Raw genomic sequence first — 15,535 nt, 5'->3', positions numbered from 1 at the left:
TAACGACCATGACTGTGTAAACTGAACTTCTAGTCTTTGTTTAATTATCGATGTGATGTTAGGTTATAAGTTTTGGAATGACCACAAGTAGGAGAATCCACAATTTGGCTAGAATACTTTTCATCTTGTCTAACGATCGCGATCGAAATGTTGTTTCTTGTGCCAACTTGAAAAGGTATCTAAACATTACAACAGCGAGCTTACTTTCTTTACCGGTAATTAACTTTGTCCAATAAGATACAATTCTAGTTTTTATATCTATTTCTAGGGGATTTCTGAATTTATTTTTTGTTACAACTGTACAAATATTAACCTTAGTCATAAAGACAATTACAGTTCATGGTCCAGTCAGTGTAGGAATACTAAACAAACCACTAAAGTTACTCGTACCAGGCTTTTAATCTTTTTCGTTTACTTTTTGTAAAACTGTTAAATACATGGATTTGTTTTTTTTTGTATTTCTCAATTTCTGTCTTGAAGTTTAATATATAATGTCCTTCATGATCTGGTACAAATATTTAAAAATAATAGTTAATTGCGTATGAAATATATAAGATATTTAATATTTGTTTCTTCATAGAGATATAAAAAATGTAACGGTTTTTAACACAATGTACCAAAAACAATAAACATATTCATATCTGTTTTATGTATCAAATAAGGTTTTAATATTTGTTCGTCGTTACCATCGGACAATAAAAAGATATACAATTTGCAGTAGTTAAACCCTGTCAACCATGTCTGCAAACTACAGTATTAAAAACCATATTAGCTTACTATTGCATTGCACGAGTTGTTTTAGATGTAAGAGATAATTATTGTACAAAGTAACAAATTCGGTCAAATTTCAAATACAAAAGGTGTGTTTAAGTAGTAAATATGTATTGAAGTGACATTTAAATGTCCTACTAATCGTTTTAATTAAATCTGTAATGTTTTATGGAACCTTATTCATTTCAATCAGAATTACTTGTCACACACCCTCACCCTTTTTTCTGCACCGGGTGCGCATTTCGACAATAAATGTTTCTTCAGTGATGTTTTGAGTTAAAATATTTAAAAATCTGACGCTTATTAAAAAGATGAAGTGTTATAATACAAAATGGTACAAAAGTATTACCGAAGCCAGGCAAGGCATCAGAGCTTTGTATTAGGGAGATACTTTCCATAATTTAAGATAATTACTATCTATTTATAACATGAAATCTAATTACAAAAAATCCAAGTTGACATCCCAGTACCGAAGTACTTTGGTAACTGGGCTTGTGAAACCAAGTAGTATTGTGTTTTATGCGCGTTGTTTGTACTTTTGGATTCGTCTTTTTTTAATATTGCTATAAACAGCACTTCCAAGATATCAGTTGTATCTTAATGTTGTACCACAGGAGGTAACACTCCTATGATACACTAATGTCGAAACAGTAAGAAGGCAAAAACACGTTGCAATGGAAAACAAAAGTTCTGAATATTTGAGCAAATATAATAATGAATATATATACATCTGGTTAAAAAACCGTAGTTTTCAATCAAAAATCAAAATTCGACTAACAGTGTATCATATTGTCAACTCGGAGCTGTTGATACCCAGGGGAACACATGTTCATACAGAAACAATGAGATGTATTTATATTGCTAAAAGTATATAAGGAACACTCACACCGTTTATAATTTATAAAAAAAAATGGAAAGGAAATCAAAAAGGAAAAAACAAATAAGTTATACATAATGCATAGTTTAAGGTTTTTCTTATCGTAGAACACACCGAGGGGTGTCAGGATTAATCAAATGAAAGACCGACCATAGGGAGGTTTTTCTTTGAGCAATCCTGAGACCCCGAGGTCTCTTCTACGACAAGAAAAGCCTTCAAATATGCATTATCTCACTTATATACCGTCCAAAAAATATTATTTTTTACAAAAATTTGCAAATTTTAGTATCATATTTTACCGACCACAACAAAGTGGGATATTCCTTTCTAATGCTTTTAGGTTTTAATACGTCTTGAGGCTTATCTATAATTTAAAATAAAACTCAATAATTGATAAACATATAATACTAGATTGAGTAAACACCAAATTATGAAAATAAAATCGTCGACAAACATCTAGTGACTGCATGTTTTTGTACCTATTGTAGAAGTGAATAATTATCCATAACCTTTTATTAACTTTTCCTAAATGCATTGCTATATAGTGGTTTTCTTTTAAAATTAAAATGAATTTTCTTTGACAATAAATGAAGTTAATTCATTTGGGATCTTTCCGTCGGATAGAGAGAGATGCGATTCATGACATATTGGATTTGATGGATAATCTTTTGCGTAAAAAGTATTTTAACATGTATATTAATATCAGCACAGTGTAGGTATTTTAATTATTTAAATTATTTTTTCTTTCCAGTTATTGTTTGAAATGTAGGTAAGTTATTTGCTTCTTAGTACTTTTCTGATTGGAATCAACATTTTCATTAACTTTAATTAAAAATATATGTAAATTGTATGAGTTGAAAAGTGTAACAACATACTGAACTTTTCGGCAAATTCTATTTTTTTAGTATTGTACTTGAAGTCATTACTTTTCTTAATAACAATAACATAATAAGATCAGGTACGTTAAATTGTAATAATTGGTCATGAATTTATCTTGAACAAACAAAATGAGTTAATCCTTTTTCAATTGATTTTCATAGTTCGTTTCTATGTTATACTGTTATATCACTTTTCCAGGTAAGGGTTTAAATCTTTTTAATTTAAATTTTTTACAGAGTACATATTTTAACATTAACATAGGAGTTGTTTTTACTTAACAGAGTGTACATTAATATAATTACTAATAGTAATCACTAAGTCAAAGTTCATTTATATGTTTTAAATTAAAATGAAATAAATCTAAAGTTTAAATTGTTTAAATGATAATATTGATTCCACAGTAACGATTTGTTTGTGTTATTTTGATTTTGATGTTTGTTTTATAGAAGTTTTTATTCATGCATTCTTTCCCTGCATTTCAATTGAAAACAAATGTATTTAAAACGATGTGTTTAAGACTGTCAAAACTTATTAATACATATAATAATATTATTGCATTGTAGATATATATACAATATGCTTAGATACTTTGTATATGTTAATATATATTAACATATTTGCATTTTTGTTGAATTGCATTTTGAGTCTACCAATTATATGTGTAAAAGGGGGACGAAAGATACCAGAGGGACATCTAAACATGTAAAGCATGTATATTATAAATATGATAAATTGAAACACCTATATATAAGGGTATATCATATAATGGTGATCATCTTTCAATGCTGTTTTATGTCCGTCGGAAAATTGAATAAAATTGAGAAAGGAAATGGGGAATGTGTCAAAGCGACAACAACCCGACCATAGAGTATTTAGGAAGAGAATATGATTTTTAACCCGGCTTTGTACTAAACAGACACATTAAATTCTATCTTCAACGTATTAGATCTTAATGCAACAGTATGCAGGAAGAAATCTCACTCTCCCAGACACACAAGTCTGACTCTGAAACAACCTGTATTTCCTCTTACTTTTGATTTTATATGCTAAGCAAAAATCAGTTTCAAAGTCATTTGTTCTGCATGTCCACACTAGGTATACAGTCCCCCAACAAGTTAAGCACCATCTAAATATAACTGGCAATAGGTTTATAACTATCGCCAAATTATTAATATTTGGTGTTATGAATTGCCTATAACTTACAATAAGATAATTCAGTATGACCGAAAAGATTGAAGTCCGATAAACCCGTCAAGCAACTCTATTAAATGTCTACTGCAATTTTACAAATACTCAGTTTTAATAAAACTAAATCATCCTTCTACTGTCCCGCGTATAGTTGAAATTTGACCTCCGACAGGACATTGTGTTATATTGCAAGCCGTCAGTTATGTGTGGCTGAACAATAGGTTTGCAAAACAAAAATCATGATGCGTTATGAGCTGTTTAATTGGAATTTATTTAACGAGAAACCTTGGCAACTTTTCTTTACTAAAATAAATGAAGACGGTGACAAAACCAGCAAGCAGTATAAACGCCAATACGGAATGAAGGCTTATTATTTTGGACAAGAGCAGGGTTAAACATGTGTGTGTGTGTGTGTGTGTTTAACTTTGTTCTTGAGTGAGTATAATATGTCTGAATATCTATAATAACTTTTTTTATTAATCTTTCAAAATAATTGCTCTTCAACAAAGTAAAAATTTAACAAAAATATGAAGACAAAGGCATAAAAACTGTTTCAAGATTTACCGTAACAGTAAAGAAAAATATCATTTCAAATTAGCGTTGTTTTTTCTTTCTTTCTTCCATGTCTTTGTGTTTGTTTTTAGTTTAACTGTTTTGTTCGTATGACATCAATACGATTCTAGTTGTTATACCTGGTATGTTTGTTTATAACATTGTTTGTTTTCATGGATGTAATGTAAGATAAGTAACTGTTATGATTTTTTCAGGTCAACAATAACAAATTTATAGCAACTGAATAGTCAAACAATCTGACTGAACCTCACTATATTTAACAAAGGAAAAATGTCCGAAAATTGACACGATTGATTACCATTAGATATATCTTCGGAGCAACGTGCAGTATAATGAGGTATGTCTCAGTTTAATAGAAATTTGCTGTAATTATTCTGCAAATCGAAAGACTTTTCTTGCCTGTCTGACATTGTTAGCTGAGTTTATTTCACCTCTATTCTTCATTTTGTAATGTAATACATGTTTTCTGTACAGTGCTTTTCATGTAATAAATGATTAAAAACTTTTAAAAAATTTGAATAAAGTCATTATGATTGCATGACATTTGTATTTTATTTTTGTCACAACCCATTGTTTACATCGGATGTTTAATCTAAACTGACAGAACAATGTCTCCATTGTGCCCTCGTGTTTTGCATTTATTGTTTAATACAACTGCACCATGTTAACCTTAATCATAAAAATAACAAAAGAACAGAGTTCCATGTCTTCCGCGATGTATACATTTAATATACGTGGTGAACATCTCAAATACTATTTTATTAAAACCATAAAGTAGTTAAGCCATGAAAATAAATTCATTAGATATACCTAGACTAAATTGATAAAGATATGACAAGAAATGTACATGTGACAGTTCTAACAAAGAAATCAATAAACCAAGAGTTCAAGTAGTGAGGTGAAAATTATCCCTCCAAAGATGTTATTGAAGCCTTTACATATGGAACGCCACAGCTGTCTTATGTGGAACTCTAATATTACTTTATGTTGTTTTATTATTACTGAATGATATTTTGTCTTTACTTAATTTGGTTTTGACATTACGTAATGATGTTTTAATAGAGGTAACCGGTGAGATCACGAATCACGTACGAATCACGAACGTATCACCTAGTTTGCCGTATGACACGAAGCGGGATCATTAATTTCAAGTAAGGATGTCTAACTGTTCATGATTATCTTGCTTTGATTATAAGTTCATTTTTTATTGATTGATACGCGTACAGTGCCTATTTAATTCTTCTTATTTTGTATGTCGTCGTCAGTCACGGAGCATTTTCTGGTGGGAGTGGAGGGGGGTTATACTTTTTAGAACAAAATATTTTGATTCTGCTTTTGGTAAAAAAAATAATTGAGGCCAGCACCTAGAGTAGGAATCAACCGTTTAATTTGTAGGGGGAGGGCTGAAATAAAAAGACAGGACAGGCCAGAAGGAAATCATAAAAAGATAAATAGATAGGCTCTCTTATTTTTCATTATTGCAAATTTGAAGCTTTTAAAAACAAGTAACAACTTTCATTGAATGCAGGTACCAACTCTCCCAAACCACACATCTCGCGTTGAAATTGTGAGCAGAACATGAGTTTAGGGTCCGATCATTTAACTTGCATGGAAAAGGGGGATGGGTATTTTTTTTTAAAATAAATAACTTGATTCCTAATTCTTAGAGACTGAATGAATAAAGAATGGCTAGAAATGGCAGAAACAAAAATAATTTCTGACGAGAAAATTGAACATGTCTGTCCTTGAACATGCCCTTCCCCTAGCCACATTTTCAATTTAAATGGCTGGTCTCTTAGTTCAAAATTTCTGCCTTAATCATAGATTCGCCTGATAATTTTCGCCTAGTTAATTCCTAGGCCTGAAATTACCGGCCAAGTCATATAATAAGGTTTAAATTTCATACCCAGTCATGTATTTGACGAGTTGAAAAAAATTATCAATTCTAGCGGAACGTCTGTATATATATATACTTTTTTTATATGCAAAGCTTTAGAAAGAATAAACTGAAAATTTGTATTAATTCGAATCATTGTTTAGAATGAGCTAAATAACGAAAAAGGGGGAAATTCCTTCTACTCTTTGTTCTTAGGGGGAAAAATCAAATACCAAATACTTAACCGAAAACTTCATATATGTATATACTATGTGTTCTTTCGCAGAATAAACAATGAATAAGAAAATAAGATATAATAATATAATTTTATAATTCCAGCGTATCAAGTTCCGATTTATTTCTTGGTGTTCTATTCTTTTTCCCCGGACCAAATATACTAAATAATACCAGCAACAACGCATAATAAATGGGGGTTAGTAGACGCCCCTTTGATTCTAGGTTAGGAGCTGGCAGGTCACGTAAATAAATTTGTTGGTCAGGGAAATAATAGTAATAAATATGCTGGCTCCCACCTAAAATAAACTGGCTTCCAAATTATATTATACGGTAAAATGATACATGTGTAATAAATAATCTTGCGTGTAGCAGTTGATTTTTTTTTCTAAAATAAATAATATGACTGACCAAATCTGCCAGGCCGGTCCGCTCAGAAACAAATGATTGCCTCCTTATACCCTCCTCAAAGATAGATGATCGATACCCGTTTCAACTGCGATATAAAATAATATATAGGAAAAAGACGGGGGGAATTAATATATTTGATTTAGAATTTTTAGGAAGAAAAAAATCTTATCTAGGATAATTACCACACAAAAAAAGTGTTAAATTTAAAAAAAATAAAAAAATTGTCGCGCCCCATAATTTTTTTCCAAGTTAAATGGTCGGTCCCTACTAGTTAAAATGTTTATTTTTGAACAAATAAATATTCAATATCTTCTATATGTTTTTCTGACAAACACATGCACCCTGGTTAATTAATAGATTGTCCCCATGATTAAATCATGCTATCATTCCACGTGACTATTAAAAGTGTAGAAGGTGACCACCACAGGTATACATTTATACGTACTGTTTCGTTTTGATCCGTACTTAGGCACTTCCTGTATATAAGTTAAAAAAACATAGTCTTATATATCCATCCTTATACTTGAAAGCTCGTATTGTATCAATGTTTTCTAATAAAGGGAACTTTGTGAGGTGTCAAGGGGTATTTAAGTCTATTATTCGATTTAAATAGACTTTAACCAATATGAAAATCACTGCTCCTAATACGTTTGTTCGTCATTATTCGTCGGTTCGTGATCTCACCGGTTACCTCTAATATAACTCAATATGGAATAGTCATTACTTAATGATATTTCGATATTACACGATATGGATTCGTATTGACTTGATATAGTTTTGTCATTATTCAATATGGTTTCGTCATTACTCGATGTGGTTTCACCATAATTTGATATGGTTGTGTTATTAGTCTATGTGGGATGAACATAACTTGATGTGTATGTGACTTAACGTAATGTAGTTGTTTCATTACATGATGTGGTTTGTTATTCGTAATGATGATCTGTCTATTCTTTATATGTTTTTTACATTACGCAATGATATTTCAAAATTCGACGATTTTACACTACTTGATGTATTTGTTTCATTATTTGGTGTGGTTTTGTCATTCTTTGATGTGGTGTTGTCATTCTTTGATGTGTTTATCTCATTACTTGATGAGGTAAAACCACGTGACCAATTCGGAAAAAACGGTTCTAATTTTAGATAGATTTCAATGTTGTATGTGCCTGTAATTCGTGTGGCCATCCTTTTAATTAGTGTTCAAATTAAAGTTCGAGTTACTGTTTGAGTTAAACTTTGAGTTAATTTTCAAATTCAAGTCATGCTTAGAATTAAAGTTTTAGTTAGCATTGAGTTTCGAGTTAAACTTCGAATTTGAGTCACATTTAAAGACAGATTTCTAGTTGCAACTTTGAATTTGAGTAAGAACGGAATTAAAGTCTCATTTAGATTAATTAAGAATTCGAGATGAAATTCGACTATTTTTTATGTCTTTTTTAGTTCGTAATTAAAATTTGTTATCGCGAAACAAGGGCTTTTGCCATGACTTCCGAAAAGAGGGCTCTGGGATATGCGTACTAAATAAACAATGTTGCAGTATACAAAACTCAACATAGGAGTTGAAATAAAGTTAGATGTGTTGTATTTGCCAATGAGCCAACTATCCACCAACGTTAAAATGCAGTGGATGTAAGAAATCATATATAGTCAGCTACAAAAGACCACCATGGACCATGTGAAAAAAAAAATAAACGAAAAAAATAACGGTCTTTTTTACCCCAAAAAAAATAAAATTACACATGTATACAACGACAACAATTGAACTTCATGCTCCTGACTTGGGGCAGGTATATAAGAAAGTGCATGTCGGAGAGTTTAACATGTATGTGAGCGAACATCGGACTGAAACCGTAGTGTAACAGCACAACACGAGAACAAAATGTACACTAGACAAAGTGTTGCCCCTCTCCCCCCACATTCATTTAACCGCGTATACGTCAACAAGGACAACATTCAATTTTCTCCCAAAAGAGGAAAAATAATAAAAAAAAACTGACCACATGCACACCTTCAACACATGTACACACATCTAGCAGAGTGATATATTCCTATCATTTAAACTGTTGGAGGAGTTATATGGAAACGCCCTTCTTATGCAAGTAATTTTCCAAAATGATAAAGTTCAACTTTCTCCCAAAAGAGCACACATTAATAAAAATTAAACCTTGATCACATGCAGCACACCTTCAATATATGTACAAACAGACAGTAAAGAGAAAACTTCCTAGGATTCAAACTTTTGGAGGAGTTATGCAGAATAACTATATACTCATAATGGGACGGAAAGACGGACGGACGGACAGATGTTAAACACTATGCCCCCAACTTTCAGTTTGAGTAAAGTTGCGGTGGCTTAAAAACAGTTTCAATTGACTGACTCAATAAATTGATATAACTGGGTAATTTTAATTCATCGGGGTGATCTCGGGTTCCCCAGAAAGGTAAGAAGATTCTGCTCAACGTGTAGCACCCATCGTGTTATTCGTGAAATTACAAACCGAGTGATTTTGGTTTTATTTAGAAGTTTATACTCGAGTAAAAGATGAAGGTATTATGGTTACGACAACTGGAACATGTTTGTCGTCACATGTGAAACTGATATTCCAAAAAGTTTATTTTTTCAATTAGTGCGAGGTAGATCAGAAAATTCAATTGATTAAAAGTAAAAGATTGATATTCGTATATATGTTCAAATTATCATCGAGAATTCTTATTTTATAGTAATGATGCTTCGTCACTTAGTCCGAGCCCCCGCTCCCATTTTCCTGTACCTTAAGTGTGAGTTGATTTGAAGTTTTTCATTTGTTAACAATAAAGTAATAGTCTTTTGATTTGTGTCGAGCCTGCGTCATCAATGTAGCGGCAGTTATACACAACAACGTCATTTCGGGACCTTTTATATCTTACTATTGGGTATGGGTATTGCTCATTGTTGAAAACCATACAGTTTGGTTTTAGTTAAATAAAACCGAATTAAACATGATAAATTTATTACCCCCATGAAGTGTTTCAATAAAAAGCAACTGCAGAAAAAAAACACTTTTTAAATTTTCTTTGACCGATGAATGTATAGCCGATCAACATTACGCTTTCACACTGAAAGCAGCAATATCAGACGATACACAGCTTTCCGTGGCATATTTTACACATTTATTATAATACTGCTTCTATTTGAGAACTCCGGATCAAATAACAGGACCAAGTGGTTTGGGGATATCCCAATTACATGTATGTCCGAAATACTGTAAAACTTTTAGGATTTTTTTTATTATTATTGTGTGCCGTTCCCCCTTTTTGATACCAAATAACTCTGAACAACCACTCGAACTTTAGTTTAAGCTTTAACTTTGGCGATACCCATCCAAAGCACATTTAACAAACGACATATTGAAATCTGTTACAAAATTGATTTTTTTTTCACATAGTGCACGGTGGCCTTTTGTAGCTGACTATACGAAGTGTTGAAAGCTGTATGATTGCCTATATATGATTTTTATATCCACGGCATTTAAACTCTGGTGGATAGTTGTCTCATTGGCAATCACACCATATCTAACTTAATTTCAACTCCTATGTTGCGTTGTGTTAACTGCAACATTGTTTAGATTGTGTTTATTTAGTAAGAATATCCCGAACCCTCTTTTCGGAAGCCCGAACAAAAAGCCCTTGTTCCGCGATACCAACATTTAATTACGAACTCAAAAAGACATATAAATTAGCTCAAATGTCAACTCGAAATCTTAATTAATCTAAATGAGACTTACATTCGACTCAAACTCTACCTCAAGAAGTTACTCATATTCAAAGTTGTAACTAGAACTCTGCCTTTAAATGTTACTCAAACTCGAAACTCAATGCTAACTAGAACTTTAATTCTAAGCATGACTTGAATTCGAAAACTAATTCAAAGTTTAACTCCAACAGTAACCCGAACTTTAAGTTGAACACTAATCAGATGGATGGCCACACGCATTCAAGGCACATACAACATGGATATTTATCTAAAAATATAACAGGCTTTTCCGAATTGGTCACGTGGTTTTACCTCATCAAGTAATGGGATAACCACATCAAAGAATGACAGGACTACATCGAATAATGAATCAAACACATCAAGTAGTGTAAAATCGTCAAATTTTGAAACATCATTACGTCATGTTAAAACCATATAAAGAATAGACAAATCATCATTACGAAATAACAAAACCACTTCATGTAATGGAACAACTACATTACGTTAAGTCACATGCACATCAAGTAATGATGAAACCACATTGACTAATGACACAACCGTATTAAATAACGGTGAAACCATATTGAGAAATAACAAACCTATGTCAAGTTATTACGAAAGCATATACATGATACAATGTATAGTGTAATATCGAAATATCAATAAGTAATATGTATTTCATATTGAGTTATATCGAATTATCATAACGTAATGTCAAAACTATATTGAGTAAAGACAAAATATCATTAAGTAATAATAAAACAACATAAAGTAATATCAGAGTTCCACATAAAACTGCTGTGGCGTTCCAAATTTACAAGTTAGTTGACCTTCATGGAATATCTCGTTGACAGATGACGCCGGATATGCTAAAATTGTCCAAACTACAATCCTGATCACATAATTTATACCTAGACGAGCAACACGAAGGATGCCACATGTGGAGTTGAATTAGCTTACACTTACGGAGCACCAGATATTTCCTCAGTTATTGATAGCGTTAGTGTTTTGTGTACTGTTGTTTGTCTTTTGTTTGTTTTGTCGGTTTTGACCATGACATTTCAAGTTATTTTTGGACTTCTTATTTTGAAAGTCCCTTTGGTATTGTTTTCATTTCCGTTTGACATGTATCAGATTAAGAATTATTACGGATTGACTGTTTATATACTTTCCTATAAAAACATACCAGGGTGAAAAAACCGACACACTATTCTTTTATATAGGTTTATATTTTTTCTTTAATTTTTTTACAGCCGAAAAAAAACCGATACATTAAGAAATACTAAAACAGATATTTTGCTTTTGAGGATACAGCCTGAAAAAATCCCTGGATGTCGAAAATAAGGCATGGTGTGTGGTGATCGTTTTTAATGTTCGAATCAATTGTAAGAATACAGAACAAATCGCAACCGTTTCTCGAACTAAGCTTTTAATCTTTTTTGTCTGCATTTTAAAAATTGTTATGAAAAGATTTTTGATTTAAGTATTTTTTTACTTTTTGATTTATAGTTTTATATATAATGTCTTTCGATATCAGGATAAGTATATTTGTAAAGAACATAATAATGTATATAACATATAAAGTGCTTACGATTCGTTTCTACAGACGGAACGCATAATTTTAAAATTTTAATTTTAAATTTAAGATAACACAATGTACCAAAATCAATACTCATATTCATTATTGATTAATGAATCGAATAGCATGGTTTAAACTTTTGTTGTAGCTACCATTGTACACCTACCAGATAGGGGATTTGAAGATGTTTAATGGTTCGATATTTGTATTGTTTTGACACCTTACCATAAACTACAGTACTAAACAACTATTTTAGTTAACCATTGTATTGCATGATTTGTTTTAAACGTAGGAGATAATCAGTGTACTAAGTGACAAAGTCGTTCAAATTTAAAATACAAAAGTTGCGTTCAAGTAGTAAATATGTAGTGAAAATACAGTTAAATATTTTGATTTTAAATCTGTAATGTTTTTATCAATCGTTCTTAATTTTAAATTTGTAAAAATATTCCCCACATATAAGAGAGCAAGTCTGATCATTTCTATAATTTTTGTACCACCGGACGTACGACTCATCAGTGGCATTTATGTCTAAACATCACAACTGACACTGAGAGTTATAATGCGAAATCAGGAGATAACTGTGTTTTATTTAGTTCTAACGGCATCAATAGGTGATTTGATGGTCGAAAATTAAGTTTAATTGAAACGGGTAAGCGGAGCCAGTAAACGGGTATTTGATACTATAAAAAATTGATTCCGTTGGAGCTTAAATTTCAATCTAGTTATCATCATCTAATGAAACTGTCAAAAACAACATCAAATCATACATTTAAAATTCATAGCATTAATTGTTGTCAATTGTCAAACATCGTTTGTCACGTTCATTTTGATTGAATAACGTCACCAAATACCATGGCATCAATTTACAATTGATGTCATGAAAATGTACACGCAAATGACAGATTTTGAATATAGGATTTGACGTTGTTTTGTCAGTTTCATAAAAATGCAGATTACATTGAATTTTTAGCTTCGACGGCACCAATTAGTGTGTTGATGGTCTCAAATACCCCATCACCAGTAAGCGCAATTTAATTTCCGACATTCAAATCACCAATTGATTCCGTCGGAGCTTAAGGTACAAAACAGTTTTATCCTAAATCTTGTTTTCTGAATGCTTTTCAATATTCTAGTTCTTCCACACTGTTGATTCTTGTAAACATAATAAGTTTTTTACAACACGTGTATATGTTCTCATGGTAATTCAGAGTATAATTTTGGCATCTTTTTTTTTTTTTTTTTTATGTAAACCGACTAGTTATAGACAAACAGGTACAACGTTTTGTACTTTTTTTTTTTTTAAACTGACGATTACACAATATCCGTAAATGATATGAATAAAATAAGATGTAAAAACGTAGATAGTATACAGCAAATCACACATTATCAACCTAACCAAAATAGACAAACATTTGTAAAAAATGGAGCGGCTTATTTCTAATTTTGTCTGATTTCCAATATATCAATTTACATCTTTGGTTTGGGATTGAAGTGATAATTTCATTTTACAACAATATGAATTGACAGCAATTATATTTTAAAATATAACACATGAATATATTCCCTTTAAAAAATTAAAAATACTGGTTATTGATAGGATTAGTTATACATTTTAACTTTTATTTAATGACAATACATTCATGTTCCGGAAGAGTTAGCCTTCTCCGTTTATTATCGATATTTAAATATACTCTATCATAACTACATGCAGATAAAACAACCCAAGTTTTAAGTTCTACTGTTAGTTTAACAAAAATTAATGATCCGGAAAGGTTATTCTTTTTTTGTAAACGTACGGGATTTAGATAACCTTGTCATAACAACTTACAAACAAAACAAATCAGAATGGAAAAGGCACAAGCTGCTTCTAAAACGTGTGAGATTTGTGTTTCTGCACCTGGACGTAATTATTGTGAACAGTGTAACCAGTTGTTTTGTGATGGATGTAAAATATCTCATTTACGGGCGAAAATTAGCGAAAATCACTCATTTCTAAGTGGTCCAAATATAAACCCGGAAGTTAAACAATATTGTAAAGAACATGATGAAAACTTTATATATTACTGCATGGAATGTAATATGCCGATATGTAAAATATGTGTGATTAAAAAACACAAATCACATGATTTTGCTGAAATCAGAGAATCAACTGAAGGAATCAAAAATGAGGTCAAAATCGTGATCGACATGAAGATGAGAAACCTGCAGTCAAAGATAACAGATATTAACCAAGGTACCCATACATATCAAGCTGATGTACAGAAAGTTGTCCAGGCTATAAGAGAAGAAGGCAGACACTTGAAAGAGATGATTGATAAGAAAGTCGAAGGTCTTATTAATACTGTAAAGGAGAAAGATAGAAGGAATGTTCAAACCTTACAGTCTGTTGGCAATGAGTTAAAAACAGCTTTGGATAAGGCAAAGGAGCAGCAGAAATTTTATCAAGACACCCAGGGGATAAAAGATACTACGAAGTTGTTACAAAAGCTAAAACAAATAAAGTCACAAATCGATCAAATAGAAGAAATGAAGATTCCTGTTATGCCATCAGTCAAATATGCCAAAAAGACACTAGCAGAGGGAGAAATAGGAAAACTGTTTGGGGAACTAACATTTGGGTAAGTTTGTTCTTAGTTATTGATTCTATGAAATTGCTTTGACAATGTTCTATAAGCGGTCTCTTTTCGAATAAATATGGCATCTTCCGCTTCGTGTTTAAATTATATAATGTATTTGTATCTCAGATAATCAAAGTTTAATTCAGTAGGATCAAACAATCCTCCTAGTACATATTTGAATTTCAATATCTACTTATAGAAATTGGAATACCGATTTATACTTTACATAATAAAAATCCAGTAGCCCTTTTCACAAAAAATCTTAAGTGTAAAATTAATCTTACGATAAAAATATGAAGTTGAATTGTTAAGGAATGTTAAAAACTGTATAAAACCTGTTACATTTGTATAAGCTAATGATAAAGCGAATTTAAAAAAAAGATTGAATAATTTTAAGACAAAAGCTTTGAAATGAAATAAATTTAAAGGAAACTGTAAATCCGATTTATCAAAGGATGTTTCAGGATCCTTCTCAATTCTAAAGTAACATAAACGTCTCAAAACTGATTTTCTTTGATTTTTGACGAAGAAATATTCATAACTTCACTCCGTAAAAACTTAATTATGTGTTTAAGTTTCATTGAATAATTGGCCTGTCTAGCTTAAGTTTTATCTCAAGACTTTGGAACTCACGTCAAGAAGTCAGCAACCAAAGAAAACTATAAGGTCTTTAATAAGGGACATACAGGAAACTACAGTTTTCAATAACAAAGTGTCAATACAAACTTTATATCAATTATCATCAAAATCTTATCAAGTCAATCGTATGGAAAAAAAGCACTTTAATTGC

At 31.2% G+C, this 15,535-nt stretch overlaps 1 protein-coding gene across 1 annotated transcript in view; it reads left to right on the top strand.

The window, feature by feature from the left end:
* The window catches only part of LOC134695900 (transcription intermediary factor 1-beta-like), a 105,895-nt gene that overhangs the window by 86,634 nt on the left and 3,726 nt on the right, over positions 1-15,535 (top strand). The window lies entirely within an intron of this gene.

Source organism: Mytilus trossulus, chromosome 14 (genome assembly GCF_036588685.1).
Source record: "Mytilus trossulus isolate FHL-02 chromosome 14, PNRI_Mtr1.1.1.hap1, whole genome shotgun sequence".
Lineage (NCBI taxonomy): Eukaryota > Metazoa > Mollusca > Bivalvia > Mytilida > Mytilidae > Mytilus > Mytilus trossulus.
This window is presented reverse-complemented; position numbering and strand designations above follow the sequence as displayed.